The following is a 15,297-nucleotide window of genomic DNA, read 5'->3' as shown; positions in this document are numbered from 1 at the left end:
GCCGCCGCCCGCTGTTCGAATCGGAGGTAAGAGTCGAACACAAGGTAGTCTTCTTCTTCTTGGTCCAACGAAAAGAGGATACTGATATTTGTGTTGTGTCCTTGACTACTTGTGCACATATGCAAGGAATCTATTCATCTGCTGACGAGATGGCCGAGAGCATGCCGGCGGCACGAATGATTTTGCCGTCGTCCGGGAGGAAGAGGAAGCTGGAGGAGGGCAACCCAAACCACAGAGTGCCAGCGGTGAAGTCGCCACCTGCAGCGCATAGGTACATGGCCGACACCGAGGCCGCGCGGGAGGCGCTGCAGGGCATTCTCGCGGCGTTGCAGGGATAGGTGTTTGCGGCGACAAAACCATCCGACGTCGTCGCACTGAGCCACAAAAAAGTGTTGCAGGTTTGGATGGAACATAACTCAATGTGTGCATCCTAGCATGTCTTTGAGTTGTCTAATTCTTGGTGATTCACTTAGGATTTGAGCTACACATCGTTCTTCCTGGGGCACACCATGGACCTGCAAGAGAAGGTGACCGCACGGGAGCTCGAGGCCGCCATGGAGGCTGCGGTGTTGCGGCAGGAGCTGGAGAGAGTGAAGGCCGAGCTGGCCGAGGGCAAGTAGTGCAGTAAAGAATAAAAGGTTAATCTCCCAAAGGAGCAAAAATAAGGCGAACGCAGAAAGAAACAGTGAGAATGCTAATCAAGAGAGCTTCATTTCGAAAGCAACACAGGTCACTTTGAAAGCAACACAGGTCTCTATGAAAGCAACACGGGTCATTTTGAAAGCAACACAGGTCACTTTGAAAGCAACATGCATATGAAAGCAACATAGGTCACTTTGATGGCAACATGCATCACTTTGAAAGCAACACAGGTCATTGTGAAAGCAACACAGGTCATTGTGAAAGCAACACATGTCACTTTGAAAGCAACACAGGTCTCTATGAAAGCAACACAGGTCATTTTGAAAGCAACACAGCTCACTTTGAAAGCAACATGCATATGAAAGCAACACAGGTCCCTTTGATGGCAACATGAACAGGAAACCAACACAGGTCACTACATCTTGATCTAATAAATCTGGAATGCTCAAAAATATATTTGACCGAAAAAGTTCAGCAAACCGACCCTTCAGAGTCATTTCCTGTACTCATAAATGTATTTATCAAAACTTACGGGGGTATTATTGGGAGCAACATATGATTTCAGTGGAAATCAAATCCAATAACATGCTTACCTTACATTTCACAAAATGTGCCCCCCAGCTATGCTCTTGTTTTGAAACGAGCCTCACAACAAGTTCTTCACCTCTACATTCAGGACAGGGGATCAGGGGAAGATGCTTATCCAGATACGCCACATCAATATCATCCACCGTAAGATGCTTGGTCGTCTTAGACTTGTTCGGCGTACCAATGGAGCTTCCCTGCGACATCCTCCCTGAACACGTCGGCTTACACTTGTTCGGCATAGCAAGGGAGCTCCCCTGCGACATCTTCCCTGACCACGTCCACGTCAATCTCACACCTTCGATTCAGGGTCAGTGGCAGAGCCAAGAATCAGTATCTGAGCATTCGTTGTGAAAAAATAACAGAAGTTATGCAATGTAATAGCAAATGTGTGAGATTGAGCGAATGACTATACATCCACAATCTACTACCAAGAGAGGGCAGATCCAAATCATCATCTACACCGTTCTATCACAAAATCTGAATGTCAAATCCTTCCAATGTTGAGCACCAACGACATTGAGCGCACCACCGATCCACTAATCCCACCTATCCAACACTAATTAGCACCGTACACCACACGCCCCCCCTGAAAAAGAAACCCTGCCCTCTCCCCCGCTATGGAACAAAACCCGCATGATCTCTTCCTCCGCCTTGCACTCACCTCCCTCCTCCATGCCACCACTCGCACAGCACAAACGCGCCGCTATCCACCCACTCCGGGCACTTATAATTTAAAGAATATATACCCGTAAAAATAATAGATAATCTAGAAATGAATAACAATAACACAAATGGTTACACAATAACAAAAATGTTTTCTTATGATAACATAACACAAATTATAAGGAATGCTTCAGCCTCAAATATGATAGTTCCAAACAATATTTGAGCCTCAAATATTCATAGATACAACAAATATGATAGTTCCAAACGGTACATAAACTCAAATATGATAGTACCAAATGGTACATAAACTCAAATATGAGAGTTCCAAACAAGACAAAGAATCAAATATGGTAGTTCCAAACAAGACATATTTTTATGACCAGTTTGGTCTATAACCGGAAAAGGCCCACCAAGCATTAGTATTAGGGGCTTGACCCACAAGTTATCTTAGGCAAGTTATTTTCGGCAAGTTATCTTAGGCTAAAGTTATAAATACTAGTTGTAAGATATCGTTTGAGATCAAGCAATAAAGATATTATCATCTTCTGTTGCCCGGCTCCCTGAGGAGCCGGAACCCTAGCCGACACCAGCCAACCGCCGCCGCCCCTAAACCCTAGCCGCGACGGCGCCCACTCGCCGGTGCGCCCGCTCCAGCCCTCGTCCACCTCCACCTCATCCCTACAACCTACGTAACCGCGCTGGTAGGAACCCTAGTCCTACCAATTTGGTATCAGGTACCCGAGTTTCGACCATGTCTTCGCCACCTCCAATTCCGCCACCGCCGCCAGCACCGCCGCTGCCCTTCAACTCCACCACTGCCACTACCGCCAACTCCTCCACCGCCGACGCTTCCGCGCCAGGCGTCACAGCTTCGCTCTCGGCGGGCGCCACGGCGTTGCTCTCGGCGCCGACCCTCCCGGCGACCGGCACCGCGCCAGGCCACAGGCGGCCACCGACCCCCGTCCAACATACGCCGCCGCCGCCACCTACCCCGCAGCCGCAGCAGTTCACACAGGAGGCAATGGCCGGCGTCCTCAACGACCTAGTCGCCGCGGTCCAGGGCATCCACCTCTACCTGGCAAGTCCGTACGGGCCGCCTCCACCACTCCATCCAGCCATGGCTGCAGGTCCGCAGGCGCTGCCGTGGTACTCGATACCGGGGGCCATCACCGGAGGCTACCCGGCGCTCCCTGCCCCGGCGGCCGCACCGCCGCCTTGGCCAGAGTGGTCGCCACCGCTCGCGACGGCAACCGCGCCACTCGCCACCACCACGGGGCCGCAGTGGCCCACCTGGACCGCGCCGGCTGCGCCGTCTCCCGCCGCGCCGTCACTCCCAGTGGCCACGGAGCAGGGTCCTCCACCGCCCCATCCCAGCCCTAACTTGGGCCGGTCGTCGCCAAGCGGGCTTCCGATCCAGGAGGTCCGCTTTCTGTCGTCGCCATTGCCACTCCCCGACTGGCTTCACGGGCCGCCATCGGCCTACCCGGGGGCCCGTCCGCCGTCCGGTTTCCCGTTGCAGCCCGAGGCGTCGGGCGCCACCGGGAACTACGCCGGGCCTTCCACCATGGACCGCGCACCATCATCCACCCTACGCACCGGCGAGACAGTGGGCCAAGGCGCGCCACACCAGCAGCCGCCCCGGTTCGCCAAGATCGACTTCACCACATACGACAGCTCCGACGACCCACTTAACTGGCTCAACCAGTGTGACCAGTTCTTCCGCGGACAGCGCACACCCGCGTCGGAGCGTACTTGGCTGGCTTCCTACCATCTCCGCGGGGTCGCCCAGACATGGTACTACGCCCTCGAGCAGGACGAGGGCAGCATGCCCCGGTGGGATCATTTCCGAGAGTTGTGCCTTCTTCGTTTCGGACCACCGGTCCGCGGGAGCCGCTTGGCCGAGTTGGGCCGCCTGCCATTCACCTGCACGGTGCAGGACTTCGCCGACCGCTTCCAGGCCCTTACAGCGGGCAGAGCTTTTCATCGGCGGACTTCCCGACCACATCCGCGTGGATGTCGAGATGAAGGGGCCCCAAGACCTCCAGATGGCCATGTACTATGCCCGGGCGTTCGAGCAGCGCGCCCAGGCCTTAACACGTCCATCCGCGCCATGTGGGGGCCGACAGCTTCCCCGGTCGTCTTCGGCAGCACTGGCGTCGTCCACAGCCGCCCCGACACCCACCCCGGCACCGACGCGGCTATTCAGGCGCCTCACTCAGGCGGAACAGCTGGAACGCCGGCGCCTGGGCTTGTGCTTCAACTGTGATGCGCCCTATGCACCGGGCCATGTCTGTCCCCGCCTCTTCTACTTGGAGACGACAGACGACATTGAGGAGGACACACTGGAGGATGGCCTCGGCGCTCTAGCCCTTGCGGAGCCCACAGCGGCACCCGTGGCCGCCCCGGCCACCGCCCTCGTGGTGTCCCTACATGCGCTGGCCGGCATCCGTGATGAACGGACAATCCTCTTACCGGTCATGATCCAGGGCGAGCGCCTGGTGGCCCTCGTGGATACAGGGTCCACGCATAACTTCCTGCCGGAGACCACCATGCGGCGCCTTCCATTACAGCCAACCGGTGGTGAGCAGTTGCGAGTCACAGTCGCTAATGGCGACCGTCTCCGCTGCCACGGGCTCACCCGCGACGTGCCCATCACTATCGGCGACGAGCACTTCACCATCACCTGCGCCGGCATCAACTTGGGCTGCTTTGACTTCATCCTCGGCGTCGACTTCCTGCGCACTCTTGGTCCTATTCTATGGGATTTCGACGCGCCGACGATGACCTTCTGGCGGTTGGGCCGCCGCATTCGGTGGGACGGCATTGGGGGTGCCTCCACAAGCACTCCGCTCCAGCTGGCCGCGACCACCGCCACGGCCGAGCACCCGCTATTGGAGAGCCTCCTCCAATAGCACACGGACATCTTCACCGAGCCACAGGGGTTGCCGCCCGCCCGCACGTACGATCACCGTATACATCTTCTGCCAGGCTCCGCGCCGGTGGCGGTACGGCCTTACCGCTACCCACAGTTGCAGAAGGATGAGTTGGAGCGGTAGTGTGCGCTCATGCTCGCGACAGGCATCATCCGGCTCTCCACTTCGCCATTTACCGCACCGGTGCTTCTCATCCGGAAGTCAGACGGCACATGGCGTTTCTGCATCGACTATCGTGCCCTTAATGCTGTCACACTTAAGGACAAGTTCCCTATTCTGTTGGTTGACGAGCTCCTCGATGAGCTCCACGGGGCGCGCTTCTTCACCAAACTCGACCTCCGGTCGGGGTACCACCAGGTGCGCATGCACCCGGATGACATCGCCAAGACGGCGTTTCGGACTCATCACGGCCACTTCGAGTTCTTGGTGATGCCCTTTGGCCTCACCAACGCCCCGGCGACCTTCCAGGCTCTGATGAACAACGTCCTCAGGCCCTACTTACGCCGGTTTGTGCTTGTTTTCTTTGATGATATTCTAATCTACAGTGCGTCTTGGGCCGAGCACCTCCAGCACGTCGCCATCGTCTTCAACGAGCTTCGAGCGCACCACCTCCACCTTAAGCGCTGGAAGTGCTTGTTCGGGACGCCTTCACTGGCCTACTTGGGCCATGTCATCTTGGCCGACGGGGTGGCTATGGACGCCGACAAGGTGGCAGCCGTCTCCGCATGGCCGACGCCTCACTCGCCGCAGGCTCTCCGCGGGTTCCTCGGCCTCGCCGGCTACTATCAGAAATTTATCCGGGAGTTCGGGCTCATCGCGGCACCCCTCATGCGGTTGCTTCGCCGCGACACTTTCGCCTGGGACGACGAGGCTACGATGGCGTTCGAGGCCCTCAAGGGGGCCCTCACGACGAGCCCCGTCCTCCAGATGCCCGATTTCGACCGTCCGTTCGTGGTGGACTGTGATGCCTCGGGCGCAGGGTTCGGCGCCGTGCTTCATTAGGGCGATGGGCCCCTCGCCTTCTTCAGCCGGCCTTTCGCTCCGCGTCATCTTAAGCTGGCGGCCTATGAGCGGGAGCTCATTGGCCTTGTACAGGCCGTTCGTCATTGGCGGCCGTACTTGTGGGGACGGTCCTTCCAGATTCGCACCGACCACTACAGCCTAAAGTTTTTGCTGGACCAACGGCTGTCGACCGTGCCGCAGCACCAGTGGATCAGCAAGCTCTTCGGCTTCGACTTCTCCATCGAGTATCGGCCGGGCCGCCTTAACACCGTGGCCGATGCGCTGTCCCGTCGCGACTCCGACCTTGCTTCCTCCGCCGACGAGTCCGCCGGGGCGGCCCTCTGCATCCGCTCTGGGCCGACGTTCGGCCTCTTCGCCGACATTCGCCGCGCCACTGCGACGGCCGACGATGCCGTCCATCTTCAGCAGTAGCTCACGGCCGGCGACCTGGAGGAGCCTTGGCGCTTCTCTGACGGACTGCTCCTACATGAGCGCCGGGTCTTTGTTCCGGCGTAGGATGATCTCCGTCACCAGGTGTTACAACTCGCCCACTCGGCGGGTCATGAGGGTATGCAGATAACCCTCCATCGTCTTCACGCCGACTTCTACATCCCTGGCGATCGCGCCCTGGTCCGCGACTGGGTTCAGTCTTGTCAGACATGCCAGCGCAACAAGACAGAGACCCTCAGGCCGGCCGGGTTACTCCAGCCCTTGGAGGTGCCATCTGTCACATCCCTAGCTCTACCTTGGCCTTGTACTAGCTTGGTTGCTGCATCATGTTTAAATTCAAATGAAATTTGAACTGAGGAATTCAGAAGCCTCAAAACCCTAATTAAAAGAAGGGCAAGCAACCCTTAAATTGCATTCTGTGAATCCAAAATGCCCTAAAAATAGTTTTGTGAATTTTGGCAAGAGTTATATATCAAACCAAAATTCTGGAATATTTTTAAGGAATTATTTGGTCTCTGAACTTAAATCAATAATCTATTTGAATTTGGGGATATATTCATAATATATAATGAATATATTTTCAAATGCTTTGAAATATTTTATGTACTTTTGGAATAGTCCAGAGAGGTAACATAAAATATTTCAGAATGTTTTGGCACTGTATGAAATTATTTTGAATTTGAAAACAGTGGCAAAATAAATAAAAAGGGAAACAGAACAGAAAAAAATAAAAGGAGCAAAGCTTACCTGTGCAGCCCACCAGAGCCGGCCCAGCTCCTGTGCTGGTCCAGCACTGTGCGGCCCAGCCCACCGCGGTCGCCACCGTCTTCAACCTCCTGCCAGTAGGCAGGAGGGCGTGTGCCCGACGCGCGCGCGCACGCTCCGGCCACCTCCTGCTTACCCGCTCGTCGCTGGAGGCACCCGAGGGCGCCACGCACTCCCCCTCGCCCCTGCACCTCCCCTCTCTTCCCCTGGACCCCGTTCCCTCCTCTGCTCTCTCCCTGCACGCGCCCGAGCGGAGCTCGTCGTCGCCGACGCCGTTCGCCGTAGCCACCGTGCTCCCCACTGCCACCCGAAGTACCCAGGAGATCCGCCCCGACCCCCTCTTCCTCCTCGCCGAGAAGCACACCGCGGGAGCCCCTGCATCACCGCCATCGCCGTCGTCTTCCACCTCGGACCCGCCGGCCATCTTCGTCAAATTCGTCGGCTCCGGTGCCTCCCCGAGCTCCCCGAGGCCACCGTCGCAACCCCTGTGAGCTTGCCATCGTTTCCCCTCATCTCTCTCCCTCGCGTGCACCCTGTAGCCGCCGCCCCACGAGCACCCGAAGCTGCCGTCCGCCATGGCCGGTGAGCTCCGTGCTCCCGAGCTCCTCCGCCTGCGCTCGTTGTCTCCGGGTGTTCCTGGTGACCCCAGCATCCCGTAGAGCCCATCAGCTGACCTCGCCGTGCCGTGTAACGCCGAACCCGAGCACGCCCGAGCTCCGGCCGCCGCTGCCGAGCTCGGGGCCATCGTCCCCGGCCGCCCTAGCTGCTGCTGCTTGCTGAAACGGGTGCGGGTGAGCTCCAGCTCCCCGTAGCCGCTCTCCTCCGTCCATTTGGACGCCGGAGGAGCGATCCCGAAGCCCTCCGCCGTGCCTGTTGCCGCCGGCGTTGAGCCGCCGGCCTGTTTGGGTCATTTGACCGAGGTTTGACCCCCCTGGGTCGATGACAGGTGGGGCCAGCCCCTGTTAATTAGTTAGTTTAATTTAATTAAACAACCCCCCCTGCGGACACTGACAGGTGGGCCCTACCCTTTAATTAACCCGGCTAACCATTTAGTTAAGTTATTTAAACTCTGTTAAATCACTATGCAGCTGACATGTGGGTCCCATAGGTCAGGTTTGACCCGGGGCAGCCCTGTTGACTTGCTGACGCAAGCATGACGCAGTGCTGATGTCATAATTAATTTTCTGGAATTGTTTTAATTCTAAATAATCAGAAAATTCCAGAAAATGTCTAAAACTTCTAAAAATCATAGAAAATTAACCGTAACTCCAAATTAAATATTTTATATATGAAAAATTATCAGAAAAATTCAAGGAATCCATCTGTACCATTTTCATGCATGTTAGAACAACTTATCACTACTGTTTAGGGCAAATCAATTAAAGGGCATTTAAATAATCACATATGGAGTTTGAATTTGAATCTTGTATTCAAACCAACTTCATTTAATCTGTTGCTAGTTGCATTAGCCCAAAACACATTCATTTTGCCATGTCATGATCATGCATCATATTGTGCATTGCATTGATTGTGTTCCTTTCTGTGTTGCCGGTATTTGTCCCCTCTTGATAGACGTGATACCGATGATGTGATCGTTGACACTGATGAAGACTCAATGTTATCTTCAGAAGTGCCAGGCAAGCAAAACCCCCTTGTTCATTCCGATAAAATCCCACTCTCTCGCTCCTGCTCTCTTTTACTGCATTAGGACAACATCGATTCATCTGTTACTTGCTGCGGTAGTTGAACCCCTTTATCCTCTGCATGACCTGTCATTCCACAGTAAATAGATGAAACCCACTAGCATGAGTAGGAGTTGTTTGAGCCCTGTTGTGCCTACTCATTCATGCTTGTTTGTCATGCCTGCTACTGCTTAGAGTTGAGTCGGGTCTGATTCATCGGGGATGAATCAGAGGTGTGTGAACATGTCCTACGGTGTGTGAGCTAAGCGTGTGAACACGATTTGGTAAAGGTAGCGGTGAGAGGCCATGTAGGAGTACATGGTGGGTTGTCTCATTACAGCCGTCCTCAGGAACTGAGTTCTGTGTTTGTGATCCATGATTCAGCTACTACCACGCATTGGGCCCGAAACCAATGGACCCTCTCGGCTTCTTAATCACCCTTGTCCTCTGTCCAGGAGTTGCAAGTAGTTTCTGGTGTTTGTAGTATGCTGGAGGCCGTGGACAGCGCTGACCGTAGGGGTGGGCTGTGATGCGGTAGGCACGTGGCCGGGTAAACCGGGCACCCGTTTGGTGTCACGGAACCCTGTACACATCGTTTGGGGCTGTGAGCGAAACTCCGGCCGGATCTCCTCATGGATGGAACCCGAATAGGCGATAAACCTGGACTAGAGACTTGAGTGTTTAGGCAGGCCGTGGCCGACACCCACGTTGGGCTTTTGCTTGAAGGTTGCCGAGTACATGTCGTGTAAACGGCGGTAAGTGGTGAGAGCGTGTGTGAAGAAGTACACCCCTGCAGGGTTAATATGATCTATTCGAATAGCCGTGTCCGCGGAAAAGGACCTCTGGGTTGCTTATATCAGTTCATAGACAAGTAAAAGTGGATACCCTAAAATACGCAAGATAAGCGTGAGTGCTATGGATGGCGTTCTCGTAGGGAGACGGGAGCGGTTCCATAGTGGTGTATTGGTTGGTGAATATGTGGACTCGTGTGCGCCACCTCAAAAGAGTCGCTTGCAGTCGTAGTTTAGGATAGCCACCGAGTCAAAGCTGGCTTGCTGCAGTTAAACCCCACCACCCCTTTGTTGATAATGATGCATATGTAGATAGTTCTGATGTAAGTCTTGCTGGGTACATTTGTACTCACGTTTGCCTATTTTATGTTTTTGCAGAGAGACTTCAGTCTCACTAGTATTTCCGCGTGGTCTTCGACGTTTAGCTTGTTACCTCAGCTACGATCTTGTGCCCTCGGCAGGATCTGATATATAGTCAGGCTTCTCAGCCTTTTTCATTTATAGATGTCTGTACTCAGACATGATAGCTTCCGCTTGTGTTTTGATTTGTATGCTCTGAGTGTTGGGTCATGAGACCCATGTTTGTAATATCTCGCTCCTCGGAGCCTATTGAATAAACTACTTGAGTCGTAGAGTCATTTTGTGATGCCATGTTGTATTGCACATATCGAGCATATTGTGTGTATGTTATTGAAATGCTTGGTATGTGTGGGATCTGACCATCTAGTTGTTTATCTTTAGTAGCCTCTCTTACAGGGAAATGTCTCCTAGTGTTACCGCTGAGCCATGGTAGCTTGCTACTGCTCTAGGAACACTTAGGCTGGCCGGCATGTGTCCTTCTTCGTTCCTGTGTCTGTCCCTTCGGGGAAATGTCACGCTTTGAGTACCGGAGTCCTGTTAGCCCGCTACAGCCCGGTTTACCGGAGTCCTGCTAGCCCAGTGCTACAGCCCGGACCCACTTGCTGATGACCGATACGTTCGAAGCTGGGTCATGGATGCCTGTCCCTGTAAGTCTGTGCCACTTTGGGTTTACGACTAGCCATGTCAGCCCGGGCTCCTTATCATATGGATGCTAGCGACACTATCATATACGTGTGCCAACAGACGCAAACGGTCCCGGGCAAAAGTAAGGCGACACCCGTGGGGATACCGTGCGTGAGGCCGCTAAGTAATATGAGGTGTTACCGGCTAGATCGATGTGACATCGAGTCGGGGTCCTGACAGCGTTGGTATCAGAGCTTGACTGCCTGTAGGATTACCAAGCCAAACTGGTCGAAGTTGAGTCTAGATATTCTTTAGTTATGTGAGGGAATTGATTGTGGGATGGAACGTAAGGCTCTTTTTACTCCTTATACCTCATGCCCTTCTGATCTGAGTCATCTTCTCCTCTACGGGGATTAAGAACTAGGCTATCTCTTCTTTCTATTAGGATCACGTGTTACTAATCCGTAGACTTATAAGATTGTTGGATTTAAGCTTGAGTTCAGTTTCTACTACTTCCGTATGTTAATTGTTGATCTCGAAACCTTGATATCGTGCTTCTGAGTGGTTATGCCACCATTTTTGTGAATGCCTCAAGTCTTTTCTGAGCATTTACAGCTGTTATGCTGTCCGAGTCATCCCAGGTTTCTAAATAGTCCGATGCATTTGCAAATCCCTTCCTTCTGTTTCCGATGTTCCCATGGGCCAGATTAACCACACTAATCGGTGTGTTGAGGTAATTATTGCCTCGACATATATGTTGGAATTATTATTATGACCCTAGGTGTTTTAGGGAGTCACCTAGTAATCTAGCAATGTTTTGTGTCCCAGTGTGATGATTCTGGCTTTTATTCTCGAAAGCATCCCGTGATGCCACTTAGTAGTAGACATTCTACTCCTTGGGTTTTCGAACCAAGATTCACCCTACTTGCTTCATGTTGATAGTGTCTGCTAGTTCCTTTAGGGTATTAGTAACCTTTGCATTAGTCCTCGAGGTCCATGGTATTTCCCTTCTTCCAAATACTATGAACCACTTATGGCAGTAGTTTGTTGGATCAAAAGATCATAACCAGAGTGCTCTCGATGGGTTCTCCATGCTATATTGTGACTCTGCCAGCTCAACCTTTCTGCATGGGTTATCCGGAAGAAATATGTTGAACTTCGTCCGACATACTAACCTATGCATCCACAACTCAGAAAATTATATGTTCTTTGAGTTGTCCCTTTAGTTGTCTTCTGACCCTCGTCTATCAATTGATAGTCAAGATTATGTGTGCATTCGTTCATCGATGCCTATTACTCTTGTGGTCTGTCAAGTCATTCTATTCCGGAATGACTAGGAGAAACAAACTCTAGTACCTCATCCATATCTAGGATTGGGTCAAAGCAATTGTGCATCGCAGATCAAAATGCCAGCCCAGCTTTTGATTCTGTTCTACCCTGAAGTATTACCGTCTTTATGTCAGGATTTTCATGAGGATTGCACCGGCTCTTGTGAATTCTTGATGTAGTGATACTTCTCGCCATCATTATTCATCCCTCGGTTCCGTGTTGATGCAACCGGAATACCGACAAATGAATTGTGATGTGTGAACTCAATACTCCTAGCAACCCCATTGCTTGGTAGTTAATGGACAATAATCTTATTCTTAGTATGTTGGTTATTGAATCACCATTCTAAGATTGATCGTGCTACCTAGTCCTTATTTCCTGGTGCACTCTTTGATTGATGAGTTAGGATTTTGTCAAGTCCTCGCTCATTTGATCATATCATCTTGCTCTGAAAAGCAAGATTGTTCTCGAGCTTAGTAACATATCGGTGGTTTGTGATTTCCGAAGATCTTCTCGGAAGTATTACCAGGTCGTCACCTGACCGTTATGTTGAGCTCGTGATCAAGTTGGTTTCTTGTGAACCACCCTTTCTCCAAGAATCTGTGTTAGATATCCCTGAGCTAGTTGGTTAAGCTAGACAACAACTTGGAGAGTTGGAAGATAAAAGCTTGTCTGACTTAGTTCGTTCCAAAAGGATATTCTTGTGTAGTGTGTGTTGAAGAAAGACGGTATCTTCATCGATTGGTCCCTGTGATCAGTTGCTGGACCTATTGTCTTATCAATCCTTTGATTTGAGTGTGGGCTGTCGTCAAATCAAATCAGAACCAACGATATTCGTAATGTTGTCTTACTCGTGGTTGATCCCTCGAGCATACACCATTATATCTTTGGTCTGACCAATGCTATCACCGTGTTCACTTAACTATGGAATTCCTTTTAAAAGGAAACCTAGATGAATTGTTGTTGAGCCCATTGACAACATCCTTATCTCCTCCATAATTTTGTTGAACATTAAGCTAGTGTTGGAAATTTTTAAAAGCATTTGTTCATGCTAGCTCATGAAGCATATGTTTGGATGAAGGCAGTGACTTCCTTTAATTCATGTGCATCTGATGCAAGTTGCCGCCGTGAATTCGAGAAAGTCAATGTTGTTTTCTTGGAATCATTCTAAATCAGTCATGCACACGTGCGAAGAATTCTGTGGTTCGGAGACTTGCAACCTCCATTCCATATGTATACCCTAGCACACCAAGCCACTGATTGTTTTGTTCACGGAAAAGGAGTTGATGTGCTAATCCTAGGTCATGCACAAGACTTCCATATCCTCGATTATGGTTCCCAACCAGAACTCGGTAGTGTTTTATTATAAGACTACCACGTGGTCATGCTTGTCTGGGACAGCGTGTTCACATGTTTGTAGCAGAACCAGCTCATGTTTTGGAGCCTGCTATCGTAGTTCATCTCCCGAGAATCCCGCAACGTCATCTCGTCGATTTGTGTTGCAAACTTTCATTTTTCTTCCTAGACTCGATGAGTCTGGAATATCCTGACACCAACCAGATCTGAATCTCAGGCAGATATGATGGTTTGGAACATTTCCCAAGAACTATAATATCGGTCCCTCGGAAACCGGTAAAGTGGATGTCGTGGCCAACACACCCATCCGGAAGACCTGTTATTATAATATCTTGATTGAGGAAATTGGCCACCTCCCCATAAGGATTTCGTAGGATTTACCTCCGTAACTGTTCCTTATGGATTCTATTGCTCCTGAAGTCCGACCTTTACTTGATGTTCTAGTTAGCAAACCATCTCTATGAATGGGTTACACCAGCACGTCAAGGAGAACATTAGAAGCGGAGTGCTAAATGTCTCTCGGTCGATCATCCAGATTTTATTTCTTTGGCCTCGCCAAGGGTGAAATCTGAGAAGGTGTTATCTTCCTTTGCGTCTGCATCATCCATCATCCTTCATCATGGTAGCAAGTTGTGTTGCCAGGATCCTTGACACGGATATTGGTAAAACCTTGATGATTGTGGAATTGCTCAAGTTCTTGAGAGCACGCACAAGCGCTACGTGTTATCATCGGCACTAGCTGGGATTGCCCCAGATTTCCTCGGTTATGCTATAACCATTCCAATAGTGGAATAACTCTCTATTGTCGAGCCTCTCCCCAGTTACTAGAATCATTCCCAGCATTTGCATTTTGTTCCCAGCTTGCACCACCAATGTCCTTTCCATTTCCGGTGATAAGTAAATTCATCCATTGCGTTGTCTTCAACAAGATAATCCACATCATCCAAGTCCGAGTATGCCATTCTACTGACCCCCTCCAAACGATCGCTCGAGAATTGCCTTAGGCTGGTTTAAAGAGTTTCAATGATCTCCGAATCAAAAGTAATTCTTTTTGCCACTTAAGGGGATATCTCTACGAGTCACCTTCCCTAAGGTGTATCGTTGTGGTTCCATGGCAACTCAACTCCTCGCTACGTTGACAATCGATTACCACTTTCTTAGGTGTGGGATCGTTGTCTACCTAGTGAACTCTCGTCATCTGTTCCACTCCATTTCTTCAAATCTGTACTTCGTCTCCCAGCTCAAGAGATGTTGCTATGTCTCATTCCGTGAGTTGTTCGATCTTCGAGAAGATCGACCCTTCTAGAGTCTCCTTCTTCCCTCCATGTCATGTTGGCAGGATTTCTCAGAGCAAGACATCAAGACAATGATGGTGAATGAATCAATGTCCAACTGAAGTGCACCCTGGATCGTGAAGATTATACTAGTTGCGTTTACCTTTCACCTTACCCTACGCCTGAATCTCGAGACGAGATTCTTGTTTAGTGGGGGTGAGTTGTCACATCCCTAGCTCTACCTTGGCCTTGTACTAGCTTGGTTGCTGCATGATGTTTAAATTCAAATGAAATTTGAACTGAGGAATTCAGAAGCCTCAAAACCCTAATTAAAAGAAGGGCAAGCAACCCTTAAATTGCATTCTGTGAATCCAAAATGCCCTAAAAATAGTTTTGTGAATTTTGGCAAGAGTTATATATCAAACCAAAATTCTGGAATATTTTTAAGGAATTATTTGGTCTCTGAACTTAAATCAATAATCTATTTGAATTTGGGGATATATTCATAATATATAATGAATATATTTTCAAATGCTTTGAAATATTTTATGTACTTTTGGAATAGTCCAGAGAGGTAACATAAAATATTTCAGAATGTTTTGGCACTGTATGAAATTATTTTGAATTTGAAAACAGTGGCAAAATAAATAAAAAGGGAAACAGAACAGAAAAAAATAAAAGGAGCAAAGCTTACCTGTGCAGCCCACCAGAGCCGGCCCAGCTCCTGTGCTGGTCCAGCACTGTGCGGCCCAGCCCACCGCGGTCGCCACCGTCTTCAACCTCCTGCCAGTAGGCAGGAGGGCGTGTGCCCGACGCGCGCGCGCACGCTCCGGCC

General features: G+C 50.9%; 1 long non-coding RNA gene across 1 annotated transcript in view; it reads right to left on the bottom strand.

Annotated features, from left to right (window-relative positions):
* Window positions 1-1,053: 1,053 nt before the first annotated feature.
* The window catches only part of LOC123059726 (uncharacterized), a 21,160-nt gene continuing 6,916 nt past the window's right edge, over window positions 1,054-15,297 (bottom strand). Inside the window, exon 3 of the long non-coding RNA XR_006427535.1 lies at window positions 1,054-1,525. This is a non-coding gene — a long non-coding RNA (uncharacterized lncRNA). The remainder of the gene's footprint in view (window positions 1,526-15,297) is intronic.

The sequence above is a fragment of the Triticum aestivum genome, chromosome 3A (assembly GCF_018294505.1).
Source record: "Triticum aestivum cultivar Chinese Spring chromosome 3A, IWGSC CS RefSeq v2.1, whole genome shotgun sequence".
NCBI classification, from domain to species: Eukaryota; Viridiplantae; Streptophyta; class Magnoliopsida; order Poales; family Poaceae; genus Triticum; species Triticum aestivum.
Note: the sequence above shows the minus strand (reverse complement) of the source record. Positions and strands in the feature narration are given on the sequence as shown.